This window comes from Hyla sarda, chromosome 4, assembly GCF_029499605.1.
Source record: "Hyla sarda isolate aHylSar1 chromosome 4, aHylSar1.hap1, whole genome shotgun sequence".
Lineage (NCBI taxonomy): Eukaryota > Metazoa > Chordata > Amphibia > Anura > Hylidae > Hyla > Hyla sarda.
In genome coordinates this window covers 13,311,035-13,333,191 of record NC_079192.1, presented here as the reverse complement: position 1 = coordinate 13,333,191, position 22,157 = coordinate 13,311,035, and the positions used below count along the sequence as shown (strand labels likewise).

General features: G+C 43.8%; 1 long non-coding RNA gene across 1 annotated transcript in view; it reads right to left on the bottom strand.

The window, feature by feature from the left end:
• The window catches only part of LOC130367556 (uncharacterized), a 101,099-nt gene extending 83,262 nt beyond the window's left edge, over positions 1 to 17,837 (bottom strand). The window contains exon 1 of the long non-coding RNA XR_008892103.1: positions 17,577 to 17,837. This is a non-coding gene — a long non-coding RNA (uncharacterized LOC130367556). The remainder of the gene's footprint in view (positions 1 to 17,576) is intronic.
• Positions 17,838 to 22,157: the final 4,320 nt, after the last annotated feature.

Genomic DNA, 22,157 nt, shown 5'->3' with positions numbered 1-22,157 from the left:
GGGCAGTGTTCTGATGTGTATGTATTATGTTGGAGGCAGTGTTCTGATGTGTATGTATTATGTTGGGGGCAGTGTTCTGATGTGTATGTATTATGTTGGGGGCAGTGTTCTGATGTGTATGTATTATGTTGGGGGGCAGTGTTCTGATGTGTGTATTATGTTGGGGGGGCAGTGTTCTGATGTGTGTGTATTATGTTGGGGGCAGTGTTCTGATGTGTGTATTATGTTGGAGGCAGTGTTCTGATGTGTGTGTATTATGTTGGGGGCAGTGTTCTCATGTGTGTTTTATGTTGGGGGCAGTGTTCTGATGTGTATGTATTATGTTGGGGGCAGTGTTCTGATGTGTATGTATTATGTTGGGGGGCAGTGTTCTGATGTGTATGAATTATGTTGGGGGCAGTGTTCTCATGTGTGTATTATGTTGGGGGCAGTGTTCTCATGTGTAAGTATTATGTTGGGGGCAGTGTTCTGATGTGTATGTATTATGTTGGGGGGCAGTGTTCTGATGTGTATGTATTGTGTTGGGGGGCAGTGTTCTCATGTGTGTATTATGTTGGGGGCAGTGTTCTCATGTGTATGTATTATGTTGGGGCAGTGTTCTCATGTGTGTGTATTATGTTGGGGGCAGTGTTCTGATGTGTATGTATTATGTTGGAGGCAGTGTTCTGATGTGTATGTATTATGTTGGGGGCAGTGTTCTGATGTGTATGTATTATGTTGGGGGCAGTGTTCTGATGTGTATGTATTATGTTGGGGGGCAGTGTTCTGATGTGTGTATTATGTTGGGGGGGCAGTGTTCTGATGTGTGTGTATTATGTTGGGGGCAGTGTTCTGATGTGTGTATTATGTTGGAGGCAGTGTTCTGATGTGTGTGTATTATGTTGGGGGCAGTGTTCTCATGTGTTTTTTATGTTGGGGGCAGTGTTCTGATGTGTATGTATTATGTTGGGGGCAGTGTTCTGATGTGTATGTATTATGTTGGGGGGCAGTGTTCTGATGTGTATGAATTATGTTGGGGGGCAGTGTTCTCATGTGTGTATTATGTTGGGGGCAGTGTTCTCATGTGTAAGTATTATGTTGGGGGCAGTGTTCTGATGTGTATGTATTATGTTGGGGGGCAGTGTTCTGATGTGTATGTATTATGTTGGGGGGCAGTGTTCTCATGTGTGTATTATGTTGGGGGCAGTGTTCTCATGTGTATGTATTATGTTGGGGCAGTGTTCTGATGTGTGTGTATTATGTTGGGGGCAGTGTTCTGATGTGTATGTATTATGTTGGAGGCAGTGTTCTGATGTGTGTGTATTATGTTGGGGGCAGTGTTCTGATGTGTATGTATTATGTTGGAGGCAGTGTTCTGATGTGTGTGTATTATGTTGGGGGCAGTGTTCTGATGTGTGTGTATTATGTTGGGGGCAGTGTTCTGATGTGTATGTATTATGTTGGAGGCAGTGTTCTGATGTGTGTGTATTATGTTGAGGGGCAGTGTTCTGATGTGTATGTATTATGTTGGGGGCAGTGTTCTGATGTGTATGTATTATGTTGGGGGCAGTGTTCTGATGTGTATGTATTATGTTGGGGGCAGTGTTCTGATGTGTATGTATTATGGTGGGGGCAGCGTTCTGATGTGTATGTATTATGTTGGGGGCAGTGTTCTGATGTATGTATTATGTTGGAGGCAGTGTTCTGATGTGTATGTATTATGTTGGGGGCAGTGTTCTGATGTGTGTGTATTATGTTGGGGGCAGTGTTCTGATGTGTGTGTATTATGTTGGGGGCAGTGTTCTGATGTGTATGTATTATGTTGGGGGCAGTGTTCTGATGTGTGTATTATGTTGGGGGGCAGTGTTCTGATGTGTGTTTATTATGTTGGGGGCAGTGTTCTGATGTGTGTATTATGTTGGAGGCAGTGTTCTGATGTGTATGTATTATGTTGGGGGCAGTGTTCTGATGTGTGTATTATGTTGGGGGGCAGTGTTCTGATGTGTATGTATTATGTTGGGGGGCAGTGTTCTGATGTGTATGTATTATGTTGGGGGCAGTGTTCTGATGTGTGTATTATGTTGGGGGCAGTAATCTGATGTGTATGTATTATGTTGGGGGCAGTGTTCTGATGTGTGTATTATGTTGGAGTCCGTGTTCTGATGTGTATGTATTATGTTGTGGGCAGTGTTCTGATGTGTATGTATTATGTTGGGGGCAGTGTTCTGATGTGTGTATTATGTTGGGGGCAGTGTTCTGATGTGTATGTATTATGTTGGGGGCAGTGTTCTGATGTGTGTATTATGTTGGGGGCAGTGTTCTGATGTGTATGTATTATGTTGGGGGCAGTGTTCTGATGTGTGTATTATGTCGGGGGCAGTGTTCTGATGTGTGTGTATTATGTTGGGGGCAGTGTTCTGATGTGTGTGTATTATGTTGGGGGCAGTGTTCTGATGTGTATGTATTATGTTGGGGGCAGTGTTCTGATGTGTATGTATTATGTTGGGGGCAGTGTTCTGATGTGTATGTATTATGTTGGGGGCAGTGTTCTGATGTGTATGTATTATGTTGGGGGCAGTGTTCTGATGTGTATGTATTATGTTGGGGGGCAGTGTTCTGGTGTATGTATTATGTTGGGGGGCAGTGTTCTGGTGTATGTATTATGTTGGGGGCAGTGTTCTGATGTGTGTGTATTATGTTGGGGGCAGTGTTCTGATGTGTATGTATTATGTTGGGGGCAGTGTTCTGATGTGTATGTATTATGTTGGGGGCAGTGTTCTGATGTGTATGTATTATGTTGGGGGCAGTGTTCTGATGTGTGTATTATGTTGGGGGGCAGTGTTCTGATGTGTATGTATTATGTTGGGGGCAGTGTTCTGATGTGTGTATTATGTTGGGGGGCAGTGTTCTGATGTGTGTGTATTATGTTGGGGGCAGTGTTCTGATGTGTGTGTATTATGTTGGGGGCAGTGTTCTGATGTGTATGTATTATGTTGGAGTGCAGTGTTCTGATGTGTATGTATTATGTTGGGGGCAGTGTTCTGATGTGTGTGTATTATGTTGAGGGCAGTGTTCTGATGTGTGTATCATGTTGGGGGCAGTGTTCTCATGTGTAAGTATTATGTTGGGGGCAGTGTTCTGATGTGTATGTATTATGTTGGGGGGCAGTGTTCTGATGTGTATGTATTATGTTGGGGGGCAGTGTTCTCATGTGTGTATTATGTTGGGGGCAGTGTTCTCATGTGTATGTATTATGTTGGGGCAGTGTTCTGATGTGTGTGTATTATGTTGGGGGCAGTGTTCTGATGTGTATGTATTATGTTGGAGGCAGTGTTCTGATGTGTGTGTATTATGTTGGGGGCAGTGTTCTGATGTGTATGTATTATGTTGGAGGCAGTGTTCTGATGTGTGTGTATTATGTTGGGGGCAGTGTTCTGATGTGTGTGTATTATGTTGGGGGCAGTGTTCTGATGTGTATGTATTATGTTGGAGGCAGTGTTCTGATGTGTGTGTATTATGTTGAGGGGCAGTGTTCTGATGTGTATGTATTATGTTGGGGGCAGTGTTCTGATGTGTATGTATTATGTTGGGGGCAGTGTTCTGATGTGTATGTATTATGTTGGGGGCAGTGTTCTGATGTGTATGTATTATGGTGGGGGCAGCGTTCTGATGTGTATGTATTATGTTGGGGGCAGTGTTCTGATGTATGTATTATGTTGGAGGCAGTGTTCTGATGTGTATGTATTATGTTGGGGGCAGTGTTCTGATGTGTGTGTATTATGTTGGGGGCAGTGTTCTGATGTGTGTGTATTATGTTGGGGGCAGTGTTCTGATGTGTATGTATTATGTTGGGGGCAGTGTTCTGATGTGTGTATTATGTTGGGGGGCAGTGTTCTGATGTGTGTTTATTATGTTGGGGGCAGTGTTCTGATGTGTGTATTATGTTGGAGGCAGTGTTCTGATGTGTATGTATTATGTTGGGGGCAGTGTTCTGATGTGTGTATTATGTTGGGGGGCAGTGTTCTGATGTGTATGTATTATGTTGGGGGGCAGTGTTCTGATGTGTATGTATTATGTTGGGGGCAGTGTTCTGATGTGTGTATTATGTTGGGGGCAGTAATCTGATGTGTATGTATTATGTTGGGGGCAGTGTTCTGATGTGTGTATTATGTTGGAGTCCGTGTTCTGATGTGTATGTATTATGTTGTGGGCAGTGTTCTGATGTGTATGTATTATGTTGGGGGCAGTGTTCTGATGTGTGTATTATGTTGGGGGCAGTGTTCTGATGTGTATGTATTATGTTGGGGGCAGTGTTCTGATGTGTGTATTATGTTGGGGGCAGTGTTCTGATGTGTATGTATTATGTTGGGGGCAGTGTTCTGATGTGTGTATTATGTCGGGGGCAGTGTTCTGATGTGTGTGTATTATGTTGGGGGCAGTGTTCTGATGTGTGTGTATTATGTTGGGGGCAGTGTTCTGATGTGTATGTATTATGTTGGGGGCAGTGTTCTGATGTGTATGTATTATGTTGGGGGCAGTGTTCTGATGTGTATGTATTATGTTGGGGGCAGTGTTCTGATGTGTATGTATTATGTTGGGGGCAGTGTTCTGATGTGTATGTATTATGTTGGGGGGCAGTGTTCTGGTGTATGTATTATGTTGGGGGGCAGTGTTCTGGTGTATGTATTATGTTGGGGGCAGTGTTCTGATGTGTGTGTATTATGTTGGGGGCAGTGTTCTGATGTGTATGTATTATGTTGGGGGCAGTGTTCTGATGTGTATGTATTATGTTGGGGGCAGTGTTCTGATGTGTATGTATTATGTTGGGGGCAGTGTTCTGATGTGTGTATTATGTTGGGGGGCAGTGTTCTGATGTGTATGTATTATGTTGGGGGCAGTGTTCTGATGTGTGTATTATGTTGGGGGGCAGTGTTCTGATGTGTGTGTATTATGTTGGGGGCAGTGTTCTGATGTGTGTGTATTATGTTGGGGGCAGTGTTCTGATGTGTATGTATTATGTTGGAGTGCAGTGTTCTGATGTGTATGTATTATGTTGGGGGCAGTGTTCTGATGTGTGTGTATTATGTTGAGGGCAGTGTTCTGATGTGTGTATCATGTTGGGGGCAGCGTTCTGATGTGTGTGTATTATGTTGGGGGCAGTGTTCTGATGTGTGTATTATGTTGGAGGCGGTGTTCTGATGTGTATGTATTATGTTGGGGGGCAGTGTTCTGATGTGTATGTATTATGTTGAGGGCAGTGTTCTGATGTGTGTGTATTATGTTGGGGGCAGTGTTCTGATGTGTCTATTATGTTGGAGGCAGTGTTCTGATGTGTATGTATTATGTTGGGGGCAGTGTTCTGATGTGTGTGTGTATTATCTTGGGGGGCAGTGTTCTGATGTGTGTGTATTATGTTGGGGGCAGTGTTCTGATGTGTATGTATTATGTTGGGGGCAGTGTTCTGATGTGTGTGTATTATGTTGGGGGGCAGTGTTCTGATGTGTATGTATTATCTTGGGGGCAGTGTTCTGATGTGTGTGTATTATGTTGGGGCAGTATTCTGATGTGTGTGTATTATCTTGGGGGGCAGTGTTCTGATGTGTGTGTATTATGTTGGGGGTAGTGTTCTGATGTGTATGTATTATGTTGCTGGCAGTGTTCTGATGTGTATGTGTTATGTTGGGGGGCAGTGCTCCGATGTGTATATATTATGTTGGGGGCAGTGTTCTGATGTGTGTATTATGTTGGGAGCAGTGTTCTGATGTTTATGTATTATGTTGGGGGGCAGTGTTCTGATGTGTATGTATTATATTGGGGGGCAGTGTTCTGATGTGTATGTATTATGTTGGGGGCAGTGTTCTGATGTGTATGTATTATGTTGGGGGCAGTGTTCTGATGTGTATGTATTATGTTGGGGGCAGTGTTCTGATGTGTATGTATTATGTTGGGGCAGTGTTCTGATGTGTATGTATTATGTTGGGGCAGTGTTCTGATGTGTGTATTATGTTGGGGGCAGTATTCTGATGTGTATGTATTATGTTGGGGGCAGTGTTCTGATGTGTGTGTATTATGTTGGGGGGCAGTGTTCTGATGTGTATGTATTATGTTGGGGGGCAGTGTTCTGATGTGTATGTATTATGTTGGGGGGCAGTGTTCTGATGTGTATGTATTATTTTGGGGGGCAGTGTTCTGATGTGTATGTATTATGTTGGGGGCAGTGTTCTCATGTGTGTATTATGTTGGGGGCAGTGTTCTGATGTGTGTGTATTATGTTGGGGGGCAGTGTTCTGATGTGTGTATTATGTTGGGGGGGCAGTGTTCTGATGTGTGTGTATTATGTTGGGGGCAGTGTTCTGATGTGTGTATTATGTTGGGGGCAGTGTTCTCATGTGTATGTATTATGTTGGGGGCAGTGTTCTGATGTGTATGTATTATGTTGGGGGCAGTGTTCTGATGTGTGTATTATGTTGGGGGCAGTGTTCTGATGTGTATGTATTATGTTGGGGGCAGTGTTCTGATGTGTGTATTATGTTGGGGGGCAGTGTTCTGATGTGTGTGTATTATGTTGGGGGGCAGTGTTCTGATGTGTGTGTATTATGTTGGGGGGCAGTGTTCTGATGTGTATGTATTATGTTGGGGGCAGTGTTCTGATGTGTATGTATTATGTTGGGGGGCAGTGCTCCGATGTGTATATATTATGTTTGGGGCAGTGTTCTGATGTGTGTGTATTATGTTGGGGGCAGCGTTCTGATGTGTGTGTATTATGTTGGGGGGCAGTGTTCTGATGTGTATGTATTATGTCGGGGGCAGTGTTCTGATGTGTATGTATTATGTTGGGGGCAGTGTTCTGATGTGTATGTATTATGTTGTGGGCAGTGTTCTGATGTGTGTATTATGTTGGGGGGCAGTGTTCTGATGTGTGTGTATTATGTTGGGGGCAGTGTTCTGATGTGTGTATTATGTTGGGGGGCAGTGTTCTGATGTGTGTGCATTATGTTGGAGGCAGTGTTCTGATGTGTATGCATTATTTTGGGAGGCAGTGTTCTGATGTGTGTGTATTATGTTGGGGGCAATGTTCTGATGTGTATGTATTATGTTGGGAGGCAGTGTTCTCATGTGTGTGTATTATGTTGGGGGGTAGTGTTCTGATGTGTGTGTATTATGTTGGGGGCAGTGTTCTGATGTGTGTATTATGTTGGGGGCAGTGTTCTGATGTGTGTATTATGTTGGGGGGCAGTGTTCTGATGTGTATGTATTATGTTGGGGGCAGTGTTCTGATGTGTATATATTATGTTGGGGGCAGTGTTCTGATGTGTATGTATTATGTTGGGGGCAGTGTTCTGATGTGTATGTATCATGTTGGGGGCAGTGTTCTGATGTGTGTGTATCATGTTGGGGGCAGTGTTCTGATGTGTGTGTATTATGTTGGGGGGTAGTGTTCTGATGTGTGTGTATTATGTTGGGGGGCAGTGTTCTGATGTGTGTATTATGTTGGGGGCAGTGTTCTGATGTGTGTATTATGTTGGGGGGCAGTGTTCTGATGTGTATGTGTTATGTTGGGGGCAGTGTTCTGATGTGTATATATTATGTTGGGGGCAGTGTTCTGATGTGTGTATTATGTTGGGGGCAGTGTTCTGATGTATGTGTATTATGTTGGGGGCAGTGTTCTGATGTGTATGTATTATGTTGGGGGCAGTGTTCTGATGTGTATGTATTATGTTGGGGGCAGTGTTCTGATGTTTGTGTATTATGTTTGGGGCAGTGTTCTGATGTGTGTATTATGTTGGGGGGCAGTGTTCTGATGTGTATGTATTATGTTGGGGGCAGTGTTCTGATGTGTATGTATTATGTTGGAGGCAGTGTTCTGATGTGTATGTATTATGTTGGGGGCAGTGTTCTGATGTGTATGTATTATGTTGGAGGCAGTGTTCTGATGTGTATGTATTATGTTGGGGGGCAGTGTTCTGATGTGTGTATTATGTTGGGGGGCAGTGTTCTGATGTGTATGTTTTAGGTTGGGGGCAGTGTTCTGATGTGTATGTATTATGTTGGGGGCAGTGTTCTGATGTGTGTGTATTATGTTGGGGGCAGTGTTCTGATGTGTGTGTATTATGTTGGGGGGCAGTGTTCTGATGTCTGTATTATGTTGGGGGGCAGTGTTCTGATGTGTATGTATTATGTTGGGGGGCAGTGTTCTGATGTATATTTATTATTTTGGGGGGCAGTGTTCTGATGTGTATGTATTATGTTGGGGGGCAGTGTTCTGATGTCTGTATTATGTTGGGGGGCAGTGTTCTGATGTATATGTATTATGTTGGGGGGCAGTGTTCTGATGTGTATGTATTATGTTGGGGGGCAGTGTTCTGATGTCTGTATTATGTTGGGGGGCAGTGTTCTGATGTGTATGTATTATGTTGGGGGCATACACATCATAGGTGGGTTCTGTGTACTGATGTCTGTATATTAGGTGGGTTCTGTGTACTGATGTCTGTGTATTAGGTGGGTTCTGTACACCGATGTCTGTGTATTAGGTGGGCTCTGTGTACTGATGTCTGTGTATTAGGTGGGCTCTGTGTACTGATGTCTGTGTATTAGGTGAGTTCTGTGTACTGATGTCTGTATATTAGGTGGGCTCTGTGTACTGATGTCTGTGTATTAGGTGGGCTCTGTGTACTGATGTCTGTGTATTAGGTGGGTTCTGTGTACTGATGTCTGTATATTAGGTGGGTTCTGTGTACTGATGTCTGTATATTAGGTGGGTTCTGTGTACTGATGTCTGTGTATTAGGTGGGTTCTGTGTACTGATGTCTGTATATTAGGTGGGTTCTGTGTACTGATGTCTGTATATTAGGTGAGTTCTGTGTACTGATGTCTGTATATTAGGTGGGTTCTGTGTACTGATGTCTGTATATTAGGTGGGTTCTGTGTACTGATGTCTGTGTATTAGGTGGGTTCTGTGTACTGATGTCTGTGTATTAGGTGAGTTCTGTGTACTGATGTCTGTGTATTAGGTTGGTTCTGTGTACTGATGTCTGTGTATTAGGTGGGCTCTGTGTACTGATGTCTGTGTATTCGATGGGCTCTGTGTACTGATATGTGTGTATTAGGTGGGTTCTGTGTACTGATGTCTGTAGATTAGGTGAGTTCTGTGTACTGATGTCTATGTATTAGGTGAGTTCTGTGTACTGATGTCTGTATATTAGGGGAGTTCTGTGTACTGATGTCTATGTATTAGGTGGGCTCTGTGTACTGATGTCTGTAGATTAGGTGAGTTCTGTGTACTGATGTCTATGTATTAGGTGGGTTCTGTGTACTGATGTCTGTGTATCAGGTGGGCTCTGTGTACTGATGTCTGTGTATTAGGTGGGCTCTGTGTACTGATGTCTGTATGTTAGGTGGGCTCTGTGTACTGATGTCTATGTATTAGGTGGGCTCTGTGTACTGATGTCTGTATATTAAGTGGGTTCTGTGTACTGATGTCTGTGTATTAGGTGGGTTCTGTGTACTGATGTCTGTGTATTAGGTGGGCTCTGTGTACTGATGTCTGTGTATTAGGTGGGCTCTGTGTACTGATGTCTGTGTATTAGGTGGGCTCTGTGTACTGATGTCTGTGTATTAGGTGGGCTCTGTGTACTGATGTCTGTGTATTAGGTGGGCTCTGTGTACTGATGTCTGTGTATTAGGTGGGCTCTGTGTACTGATGTCTGTGTATTAGGTGGGCTCTGTGTACTGATGTCTGTGTATTAGGTGGGTTCTGTGTACTGATGTCTGTGTATTAGGTGGGCTCTGTGTACTGATGTCTGAGTATTAGTCGAGCTCTGTGTACTGATGTCTGTGTATTAGGTGAGTTCTGTGTACTGATGTCTGTATATTAGGTGAGTTCTGTGTACTGATGTCTGTATATTAGGTGGGTTCTGTGTACTGATGTCTGTGTATTAGGTGGGTTCTGTGTACTGATGTCTGTGTATTAGGTGGGTTCTGTGTACTGATGTCTGTGTATTAGGTGGGCTCTGTGTACTGATGTCTGTGTATTAGGTGGGCTCTGTGTACTGATGTCTGTGTATTAGGTGGGTTCTGTGTACTGATGTCTGTATATTAGGTGGGTTCTGTGTACTGATGTCTGTATATTAGGTGGGTTCTGTGTACTGATGTCTGTGTATTAGGTGGGTTCTGTGTACTGATGTCTGTATATTAGGTGGGTTCTGTGTACTGATGTCTGTATATTAGGTGGGCTCTGTATACTGATGTCTGTGTATTAGGAGCGGAGCAGACACATGTGGAGGATCCCTTAGGTTATAACATGTCCCACTGTTTATATTTTACTTGTTTTTAAAGAGACAGTACCGTACATGTGGTGTTTATATACAGGTAGGAGGTAAATCCTGTGTATAAGGAGGTCAGGCTCACACATTAATGTATGGTAGGAGTTAAGGGGGTAGTGTCCTGTGCAGATAAGGGAGCTAAGATTAGGTAGGGAGTAGTGGAGGGAGGAGTGTCATAGGACACACACACACTCACACTCAGACTGCCAAAGTGTGACCTGGGATAAGAGAGAGAAGACGCTCAGGGTAAGGCTGCAGCTACACAAGGCGATTGTGCGAGGACGGATTGAGTGTGCAGAGATTGCCGTAAGTGTGCAGCGCACTGTGTGTTGTGTAACACGGTCTGAATTACACACTCACTGTGTTTATGAAAGGTGCGTGCTGAAGAGCGTGAGTGTGCCAGATTGTTTGAGTGTGTGTGCAGGACTGTGTGTGTATTAATGCCAGATTGTGTATTAGTGCCAGATTGTGTATTAGTGCCAGACTGTGTGAGTGCGAGTGGGTTCCCCCAGACTGTGTGAGTGCAAGTAGGTGCCTCAGATAGTGTGAGTGTGAGTATTAGTGCCAGATTGTGTATTAGTGCCAGACTGTGTGAGTACAAGTGGGTTCCCCCAGACTGTGAGTGCAAGTAGGTGCCTCAGATAGTGTGAGTGCCAGATTATGTGTGTATTAGTGCCAGACTGTGTGAGTGCAAATAGGTGCCTCAGATAGTGTGAGTATTAGTGCCAGATTGTGTATAGGTGCCAGACTGTGTGAGTGTGAGTGGGTTCCCTCAGACTGTGCGAATGCAAGTGGATGCCCCAGATAGTGTGAGTGTGTGCCAGATTGTGAGTATTAGTGCCAGATTATGTAAATGCGAGTGGGTGCCCCAAACTGTGTGTTATGTTTACTGTCTGTATCGCACACTCATACACTTTCACAGTCTGTATCACACACTCATACACTTTCACAGTCTGTATCGCACACTCATACACTTTCACAGTCTGTATCGCACACTCATACACTTTCACAGTCTGTATCGCACACTCATACACTTTCACAGTCTGTATCGCACACTCATACACTTTCACTGTCTGTATCGCACACTCATACACTTTCACAGTCTGTATCGCACACGCATACACTTTCAGTCTGTATCGCACACTCATACACTTTCACAGTCTGTATCGCACACTCATACACTTTCACAGTCTGTATCGCACACTCATACACTTTCACAGTCTGTATCGCACACTCATACACTTTCACAGTCTGTATCGCACACTCATACACTTTCACAGTCTGTATCGCACACTCATACACTTTCACAGTCTGTATCGCACACTCATACACTTTCACAGTCTGTATCGCACACTCATACACTTTCACAGTCTGTATCGCAAACTCATACACTTTCACAGTCTGTATCGCACACTCATACACTTTCACAGTCTGTATCGCACACTCATACACTTTCACAGTCTGTATCGCACACTCATACACTTTCACAGTCTGTATCGCACACTCATACACTTTCACAGTCTGTATCGCACACGCATACACTTTCAGTCTGTATCGCACACTCATACACTTTCACAGTCTGTATCGCACACTCATACACTTTCACAGTCTGTATCGCACACTCATACACTTTCACAGTCTGTATCGCACACTCATACACTTTCACAGTCTGTATCGCACACTCATACACTTTCACAGTCTGTATCGCACACTCATACACTTTCACAGTCTGTATCGCACACTCATACACTTTCACAGTCTGTATCGCACACTCATACACTTTCACAGTCTGTATCGCAAACTCATACACTTTCACGGTCTGTATCGCACACTCATACACTTTCACAGTCTGTATCGCACACTCATACACTTTCACAGTCTGTATCGCACACTCATACACTTTCACAGTCTGTATCGCACACTCATACACTTTCACAGTCTGTATCGCACACTCATACACTTTCACAGTCTGTATCGCAAACTCATACACTTTCACAGTCTGTATCGCACACTCATACACTTTCACAGTCTGTGATTGTATGTGCAAAATGACTGTCGTAGGCAACGCAAATTGCATTTCCGTTTCTCATGTATCAACCACATACGTGAGTGCAGGATACAAAGTGCGTCACACACACACACACACACACACACACACACACTCACTTGCACAGATTGTATATAAATAATAGTGATTCCCAATCTGTGTGAGTGCGAGTGGGTTCCCCCAGACTGTGAGTGCAAGTAGGTGCCTCAGATAGTGTGAGTGCCAGATTATGTGTGTATTAGTGCCAGACTGTGTGAGTGCAAGTAGGTGCCTCAGATAGTGTGTGTATTAGTGCCAGATTGTGTATAGGTGCCAGACTGTGTGAGTGTGAGTGGGTTCCCTCAGACTGTGCGAATGCAAGTGGATGCCCCAGATAGTGTGAGTGTGTGCCAGATTGTGAGTATTAGTGCCAGATTATGTAAATGCGAGTGGGTGCCCCAAACTGTGTGTTATGTTTACTGTCTGTATCGCACACTCATACACTTTCACAGTCTGTATCGCACATTCATACACTTTCACAGTCTGTATCGCACACTCATACACTTTCACAGTCTGTATCGCACACTCATACACTTTCACAGTCTGTATCGCACACTCATACACTTTCACAGTCTGTATCGCACACTCATACACTTTCACAGTCTGTATCGCACACTCATACACTTTCACAGTCTGTATCGCACACTCATACACTTTCACAGTCTGTATCGCACACTCATACACTTTCACAGTCTGTATCGCACACTCATACACTTTCACAGTCTGTATCGCACACTCATACACTTTCACAGTCTGTATCGCACACTCATACACTTTCACAGTCTGTATCGCACACTCATACACTTTCACAGTCTGTATCGCACACTCATACACTTTCACAGGCTGTATCGCACACTCATACACTTTCACAGTCTGTATCGCACACTCATACACTTTCACAGTCTGTATCGCAAACTCATACACTTTCACAGGCTGTATCGCACACTCATACACTTTCACAGTCTGTATCGCAAACTCATACACTTTCACAGACTGTATCGCACACTCATACACTTTCACAGTCTGTATCGCAAACTCATACACTTTCACAGTCTGTATCGCACACTCATACACTTTCACAGTCTGTATCGCACACTCATACACTTTCACAGTCTGTATCGCACACTCATACACTTTCACAGTCTGTATCGCACACTCATACACTTTCACAGTCTGTATCGCACACTCATACACTTTCACAGTCTGTGATTGTATGTGCAAAATGACTGTCGTAGGCGACGCAAATTGCATTTCCGTTTCTCATGTATCAACCACATACGTGAGTGCAGGATACAAAGTGCGTCACACACACACACACTCACTTGCACAGATTGTATATAAATAATAGTGATTCCCAATCAGGGTGCCCCCAGCTGTTGCAAAACTACAACTCCCAGTCGAAGGCTGTTCGGGCATGCTGGGAGTTGTAGTTTTGCAGCAGCTAGAGAAACACTGGTATAACTGTATGAGATTGTAAGTGTTACATATATGCACACACACACACTCCAATATCCTCATAGGACATGTCCATACAGTGTATTGTCAGTCGGTAAAAATGGTTATTTTTCTAAACAAGCAAAGTTATTCAAAATCGTTGCAGGTTATTTAATTATATATATATATGTATATATATATATATATATATATATATATATATATATATATATAAATTATGCATTTATTTACTCACTAATTTATTTCTTAATTATATATTTATTAATTTATTTATATATTTATTTGTGTATTTATATATTTATTTATTTATGTGTATATATTTATATTTAATTATGCATTTATTTACGGTACTAATTTATTAATTAATTAATATATTTGTTTATCTATTTATTCAAGCATTTGTATATTTATTTCGTTATATATTTATTTATCTATTTATTTAGTTATACATTAATTAATCTATTTATTTAGTGTATATATATATATATATATATATATATATATATATATATATATATATATATATATATATATATATATATATATATATATCTCGTATATACTCAAGTATAAGCCGACCCGAATATAAGCCGAGGCCCCTAATTTTACCCAAAAAACCCAGGAAAAGTTATTGACTCGACTACATCCTCCCCTCCCCCCCCCCCCCTTCATCATCACCACCTGTCAATCCCTTCATCAGTGGTCTTCAACCTGCGGACCTCCAGATGTTGCAAAACTACAACTCCCAGCATGCCCGGACAGCCATCGGCTGTCCGGGCATGCTGGGAGTTGTAGTTTTGAAACCTCTGGAGGTCCGCAGGTTGAAGACCACTGATGAAGGGATTGACAGGCGGAGAGTTCACTCGAGTATAAGCCGGGGGGGGCGTTTTCAGCACGAAAAATCGTACTGAAAAACTCGGCTTATACTCTAGTATATACGAGATATATATATATATATATATATATATATATATATATATATACACATATACAGTAGAATCTCCCAATAGCGGACACTCATGAGGAATAAAAAAAAAGTATCCACTACTCACTAGGTTTTTTTCAGAGTGGAATTCCGCTCCAGACGTTCTGCCGCAGACGTTCCAGACCCCAGATTTTGAACGTTCATCATTTCTATGGAATCTGCTCGGAAATGTATTGGTGTCTATGGAGACGCTGTATTTCCGAGGGGTCCTAGTGCCGGGTCAGGCTACATTTACTTCACGATTTTGCAATACGGTGCTGAGGGACTGATCCCACTACTGAGAGTCGCTGCGATCATAATTTATAAACCAGGGAAACGGGTGGCATGCTACGCTGCTCTGCTCCCCAGCAATGTATATTTCACACTCTGAATCTATTCATATCCCCGCCAGGAGCCCTGATTGGCCGACACCGTGTGGCTATTCACGGCTCTCGGTGGGGCTTTCAAACATATACAGTGCGTATCGATGATTGTACAGAGAGCCGGCCGGGGAACGCAGCACAATGCAGCCTGCTTTCCCGGCAAAAGCAGTCCCTCCTCCTACTGCTCCCATGATGGAACATACACTGGCCATGATGGGAGCAGTAGTAGGAGGGACGGCTTCTGCCTGGAAAGTGGGTGGCATTGTGCTGCGTTCCCCGACCGGCTTTCTGTACAATCACCGATCCTCACAGTGTATGTTTAAAAGCCCCCGCCAAGAGCCGTGAATGCCCACTCGGTTCTGGCCAATCAGGGCTCCTGGCGGGGATATGAATAGGAAGTTCAGAGTGTGAAATATACAACGCTGGGGAGCGGAGCGACTTGACATGCCGCCCGCTCCCCTGGTTTATAACTTATCATTGCAGGGGGTCTCAGAAGCGCTACTGTAATCACCACAGCCACCCGCAGACTCCAGCAGCCAGGGGAACTACTACTTTCATCATAGAAGCGAGTCTTTTCCATGATGGGAGTAGTAGTAGTCCCGCAGCACTGCAGGAGACCCGGGGAGCTACGGAGTAAAATGTAAAAATCAGTACAGAATTGCGCACAAAACCGTGGTTGACTACAGTTTTGTGATCGGGGGGGGGAAATGCAATAGAAAAACCTACACGTGCGAAAACTTACACAACCGGATATATCTATTGAAAACGTATATGGCAACCGTATAGCAAAATCGGGATGTGAATGCACCCTTATTCTGCCAGCGCCCGCTATAGATGATATGTCCAGGTATGAACGAGCCCTTAGTGTGCGCATCATCACAATCGGCTCAGGGCTACTCTGCACCCATCCGTAACCCTACAGATCGATTTTAACGCACCGGCCCTGATTCCCTATAAGACTAGGTTCACACTACGGAATTTCCGCCTGCAATTCCGCTTTGAAATTGCAGGCAGAAATTCCACTTGCTAAAATGCACTGTATAGTGAATGGGTTTCCGTTCACAAATTCACACTTCGGAATTTGTGAAGCGGAATTAGTGGATGGAAAATCCCCTTGGAAATTTCCGCCTGAAGAATGGCGTTGCTCATTCTTCAGGCGGAAATACTCGCGGAACACATTGCAGTCTATTGGACTGCCCGGGGATTCCGCAGTGTGAACCTACCCTTAGGGTCTATTCACACGGCAGAATTTCCGCTTGCGGAATTCCACCTCAAATTAAAGCCCATAGACTTCTATGGGATTCCGCACTCCCATTCACACTTCTGAATTTCCGCTTGCGGAAATTCAGAAGTGTGAATGGGAGTGCGGAATCCCATAGAAGTCTATGGGTTATAATTTGAAAAAAAAAAAAAAAATGAAATAATCAGCGCTAGTGGTGCAATACTCTGCAGTTTTATTGAAGGTGCAATATTCTGCAGTTACCTGTATATAGAAATAAATATTAAAGGGTCGGTAAGTGCTTTAATACCCTTTAATATTTATTTCTATATACAGGTAACTGCAGAATATTGCACCTTCAATAAAACTGCAGAGTATTGCACCACTAGCGCTGATTATTTCATTTTTTTCACTTTTAACCCTTGTATATGGTACATAGCTCATCATTGATCGCATCCACCCTAGGTAGCGCTTGTAGTTATATTTGGGCTTTAATTTGAGGCGCAAATTCTGCCGTGTGAATAGACCCTTAGGGGGAGATTTATCAAAACCCGTCCAGAGAGGAAAAGTTGCTGAGTTGCCCATAGCAACCAATCAGATCGCTGCTTTCGTTTTTAACAAGGCCTCTGCAAAATGAAAGTAGTGATCTGATTGGTTGCTATTGGCAACTCGACACTGAGGGGGAGATTTATCAAAACCTGTCTAGAGGAAGAGTTGCTGAGTTGCCCATAGCAACCAATCAGATCGCTTCTTTCATTTTTAACAAGGCCTCTGCAAAATGAAAGTAGTGATCTGATTGGTTGCTATGGGCAACTCAGCAACTTTTCCTCTAGACAGTTTTTGATGAATCTCCCCCTCAGTGTCGAGTTGCCCATAGCAACCAATCAGATCACTACTTTCATTTTGCAGAGGCCTTGTTAAAAATGAAAGAAGCGATCTGATTGGTTGCTATGGGCAACTGGGCAACTTCTCCTTTGCACAGGTTTTGATAAATCTCCCCCTTTGTGTCGTGTTTTCTGTTTTGTTGAATTCCGATCTTCCTGTTATTCGACATATTTGCAAATTTTTGCGCCGTCGTCATTCGTTTGGGGCGCAGCGCGACAGGAGATCCAGAGCGAGTGAATGGCGACCATGCTGCTAGTGAAAGAGTTAAATTGTTAATTTGTACCTCAGGCTGCGTTCACACGTTGCTGCTAATTAGCGCAGTTAAGTAACCGGGTGTGATTTTGCCGCGAATGACCAAAAATCTTCGTCAAAATGAGTTGCAGACAATTTCGTCACTTTTTTTTAGGAGGTTGAAGAACCAGTTTGTGTCCGTAGGTCCCTGCGGGATTCTCTACCGGAGGGAGGAGAGAGAGAGACACTGAGGGATCACGTTACTTCATAGACAGCCTGACCCTGACAGACTATTACCCCTCCAGACATCTGCAGAACATTGCTCTGCCCTCCCTGTCTCCTGACAGATACAATGTTCTGCAGATGTCTAGAGAGATAAATGGTGTAATAATCTGCAGAATATATCACTGTCTGTGAGGAGGTAGAGAGGACAGAGCGATGTTCTGCAGATGTCTAGAGAGGTCAGTGGTGTGATAATCTGCAGAATATATCACTGTCTGTGAGGAGGTAGAGAGGACAGAGCGATGTTCTGCAGATGTCTAGAGAGATAAATGGTGTAATAATCTGCAGAATATATCACTGTCTGTGAGGAGGTAGAGAGGACAGAGCGATGTTCTGCAGATGTCTAGAGAGATAAATGGTGTAATAATCTGCAGAATATATCACTATCTATCTGTGAGGAGGTAGAGAGGACAGAGCGATGTTCTGCAGATGTCTAGAGAGATAAATGGTGTAATAATCTGCAGAATACATCACTGTCTGTGAGGAGGTAGAGATGACGGAGCGATGTTCTGCAGATGTCTAGAGAGAGAAATGGTGTAATAATCTGCAGAATATATCAGTCTGTCAGGAGGTAGAGAGGACAGAGCAATGTTCTGCAGATGTCTAGAGAGGTCAGTGGTGTAATAATCTGCAGAATATATCACTATCTGTGAGGAGGTAGAGATGACGGAGCGATGTTCTGCAGATGTCTAGAGAGATAAATGGTGTAATAATCTGCAGAATATATCACTATCTGTGAGGAGGTAGAGAGGACAGAGCGATGTTCTGCAGCCATCTAGAGAGATAAATGGTGTAATAATCTGCAGAATATATCACTACGTGTCTGTGAGGAGGTAGAGAGGACAGAGCGATGTTCTGCAGATGTCTAGAGAGATACATGGTGTAATAATCTGCAGAATATATCACTGTCTGTCAGGAGGTAGAGAGGACAGAGCGATGTTCTGCAGACATCTAGAGAGATAAATGGTGTAATAATCTGCAGAATATATCACTACGTGTCTGTGAGGAGGTAGAGAGGACAGAGCGATGTTCTGCAGATGTCTAGAGAGATAAATTGTGTAATAATCTGCAGAATACATCACTGTCTGTGAGGAGGTAGAGAGGACAGAGCGATGTTCTGCAGATCTCTAGAGAGGTCGGTGGTGTGATAATCTGCAGAATATATCACTGTCTGGGAGGAGGTAGAGAGGACAGAGCGATGTTCTGCAGACATCTAGAGAGGTCGGTGGTGTGATAATCTGCAGGATATATCACTATGTGTCTGCAGATCTGTAGCAAGTGATGTAATAATCTGCTTAATGTATCTCTATGTATCTCTCTACAGATCTGCAGAACATCGCTCTGCCCCACCCACAAAGATACATAGTGATACATTCTGGTGATTATTACAGCACTGACCTCTCTAGGGATCTGCAGAGCATTGCACTGACCTCTCTAGGCATCTGCAGAACATTGCACTGACCTCTCGAGGCATCTGCAGAACATTGCACTGACCTCTCGAGGCATCTGCAGAACATTGCACTGACCTCTCGAGGCATCTGCAGAACATTGCACTGACCTCTCCAGGGATCTGCAGATCATTGCACTGACCTCTCTAGGTATCTGTAGAACATTGCACTGACCTCTCTAGGCATCTGCAGAACATTGCACTGACCTCTCTAGGCATCTGCAGAACATTGCACTGACCTCTCCAGGGATCTGCAGAACATTGCACTGACCTCTCTAGGTATCTGCAGAACATTGCACTGAGCTCTCTAGGTATCTGCAGAACATTGCACTGACCTCTCTAGGCATCTGCAGAACATTGCACTGACCTCTCCAGGGATCTGCAGAACATTGCACTGACCTCTCTAGGTATCTGCAGAACATTGCACTGAGCTCTCTAGGTATCTGCAGAACATTGCACTGACCTCTCTAGGGATCTGCAGAGCATTGCACTGACCTCTCTAGACATCTGCAGAACATTGCACTGACCTCTCTAGGGATCTGCAGAACATTGCACTGACCTCTCTAGGGATCTGCAGAACATTGCACTGACCTCTCTAGGGATCTGCAGAACATTGCACTGACCTCTCTAGGGATCTGCAGAACATTGCACTGACCTCTCTAGGGATCTGCAGACCATTGCACTGAGCTCTCTAGTGATCTGCAGAACATTGCACTGACCTCTCTAGGGATCTGCAGAACATTGCACTGAGCTCTCTAGGGATCTGCAGAACATTGCACTGACCTCTCTAGGGATCTGCAGACCATTGCACTGAGCTCTCTAGTGATCTGCAGAACATTGCACTGAGCTCTCTAGGGATCTGCAGAACATTGCACTGAGCTCTCTAGGGATCTGCAGAACATTGCACTGAGCTCTCTAGGGATCTGCAGAACATTGCACTGACCTATCTAGGTATCTGCAGAACATTGCACTGACCTATCTAGGTATCTGCAGAACATTGCATTGACCTCTCTAGACAACTGCAGAACATTGCACTGACCTCTTTAGACATCTGCAGAACATTGCACTGACCTCTCTAGACAACTGCAGAACAATGCACTGACCTCTCTAGACATCTGCAGAACATTGCACTGACCTCTCTAGGGATCTGCAGAACATTGCACTGACCTCTCTAGGGATCTGCAGAACATTGCACTGAGCTCTCTAGGCATCTGCAGAGCATTGCACTGATCTCTCTACACATCTGCAGAACATTGCACTGAGCTCTCTAGGGATCTGCAGAGCATTGCACTGACCTCTTTAGACATCTGCAGAACATTGCACTGACCTCTCTAGGAATCTGCAGAGCATTGCACTGAGCTCTCTAGGTATCTGCAGAACATTGCACTGAGCTCTCTAAGTATCTGCAGAACATTGCACTGACCTCTCTAGATATCTGCAGAACATTGCACTGACCTCTCTAGGGATCTGCAGAGCATTGCACTGATCTCTCTACACATCTGCAGAACATTGCACTGACCTCTCTAGGGATCTGCAGAGCATTCCATGTCAGCAGTCTGGTCTAGGACATACACGAGGCTGTGTAGCAGGATATATAATGTATGGATCGTATTATTTGGGCGCAGGTTTTCGCCCTATAATCCTGTAGGAACCCGTCAGGAACGTGATCGGATATGTATCTGGTTTTTAGCTACATAAATATGTAAAACCAAAACAGGCAGTCAGTAGTAACAGCTGATAACAGAGAGCAACACAGCAAATAGGGAGATGGGGTTTTAAAGCGACATTAAAGGGGAACTCTGGGGGAAAAACAAATGTTTTCAAATCAACTGGTGCCAGAAAGTTAAACAGATTTCTAAATTACTTCTATATAAAAAATCTTAATCCTTCCAGTACTTATCAGCTGCTGAATACTACAGAGGAAATTTGTGAATTTCTTTCCAGTCTGACCACAGTGCTCTCTGCTGACACCTCTGTCCGTGCCAGGAACTGTCCAGAGTAGGAGCAAATCCCCCATAGCAAACCTCTCCTGCTCCTGACAGTTCCTGACACGGACAGAGGTGTCAGCAGAGAGCACTGTGGTCAGACTGGAAAGAAATTCACAAATTTCCTCTGTAGTATTCAGCAGCTGATAAGTACTGGAAGGATTAAGATTTTTTTTTAATAGAAGTCATTTACAAATCTGTTTAACTTTATGGCACCAGTTGATTTGAAAATTGACCCCCCCCCCCCCCCACCGGAGTTCCCCTTTAACCATTAACCCTGAAGACTGTAATGCCTCTGCGGTGGGCGGAGAATGTCTGATTTATAGGAAAAGATCGAGTGGCTGATAACAGAGAACAATAGGATGATTGACTCATCTGCACAGAAAGTAAAGAGAGACAAGATAAGACTTTATGGTTATTGTAGTCTTAAAGGGCCGGACACACTAATATAAAAGTTATCTCCTCCTGTCTAAACCAGTGTTGCCCCATCCTGGTGCCTCCAGCTGTTGCAAAACAACAACACCCAGCATGCCCGGACAGCCTTCGGCTGTCCGGGCATGCTTGGTGTTGTAGTTTTGCAGCAGCTGGAGGCACCCTGGTTAGGCACCACTATGCGAAGACACGCACAACTACATAGCCCCCTCCTCTAATTCTATAGCTGCTCTTAAAGGGGTACTCCGGTGGAAAACTTTTTTTTTTTGTTAATCAAATGGTGCCAGAAAGTTAAACAGATTTGTAAATTACTTCTATTAAAAAAAAAAATCTTAATTCTTCCAGTACTTCTTAGCTGCTGAGGAAATTATTTTCTTTTTAGAACACAGAGCTCTCTGCTGACATCACGAGCACAGTGCTCTCTGCTGACACCTCTGTCCATTTTAAGAACTGTCCAGAGTAGGAGTAAAAACCCCATAGAAAACAT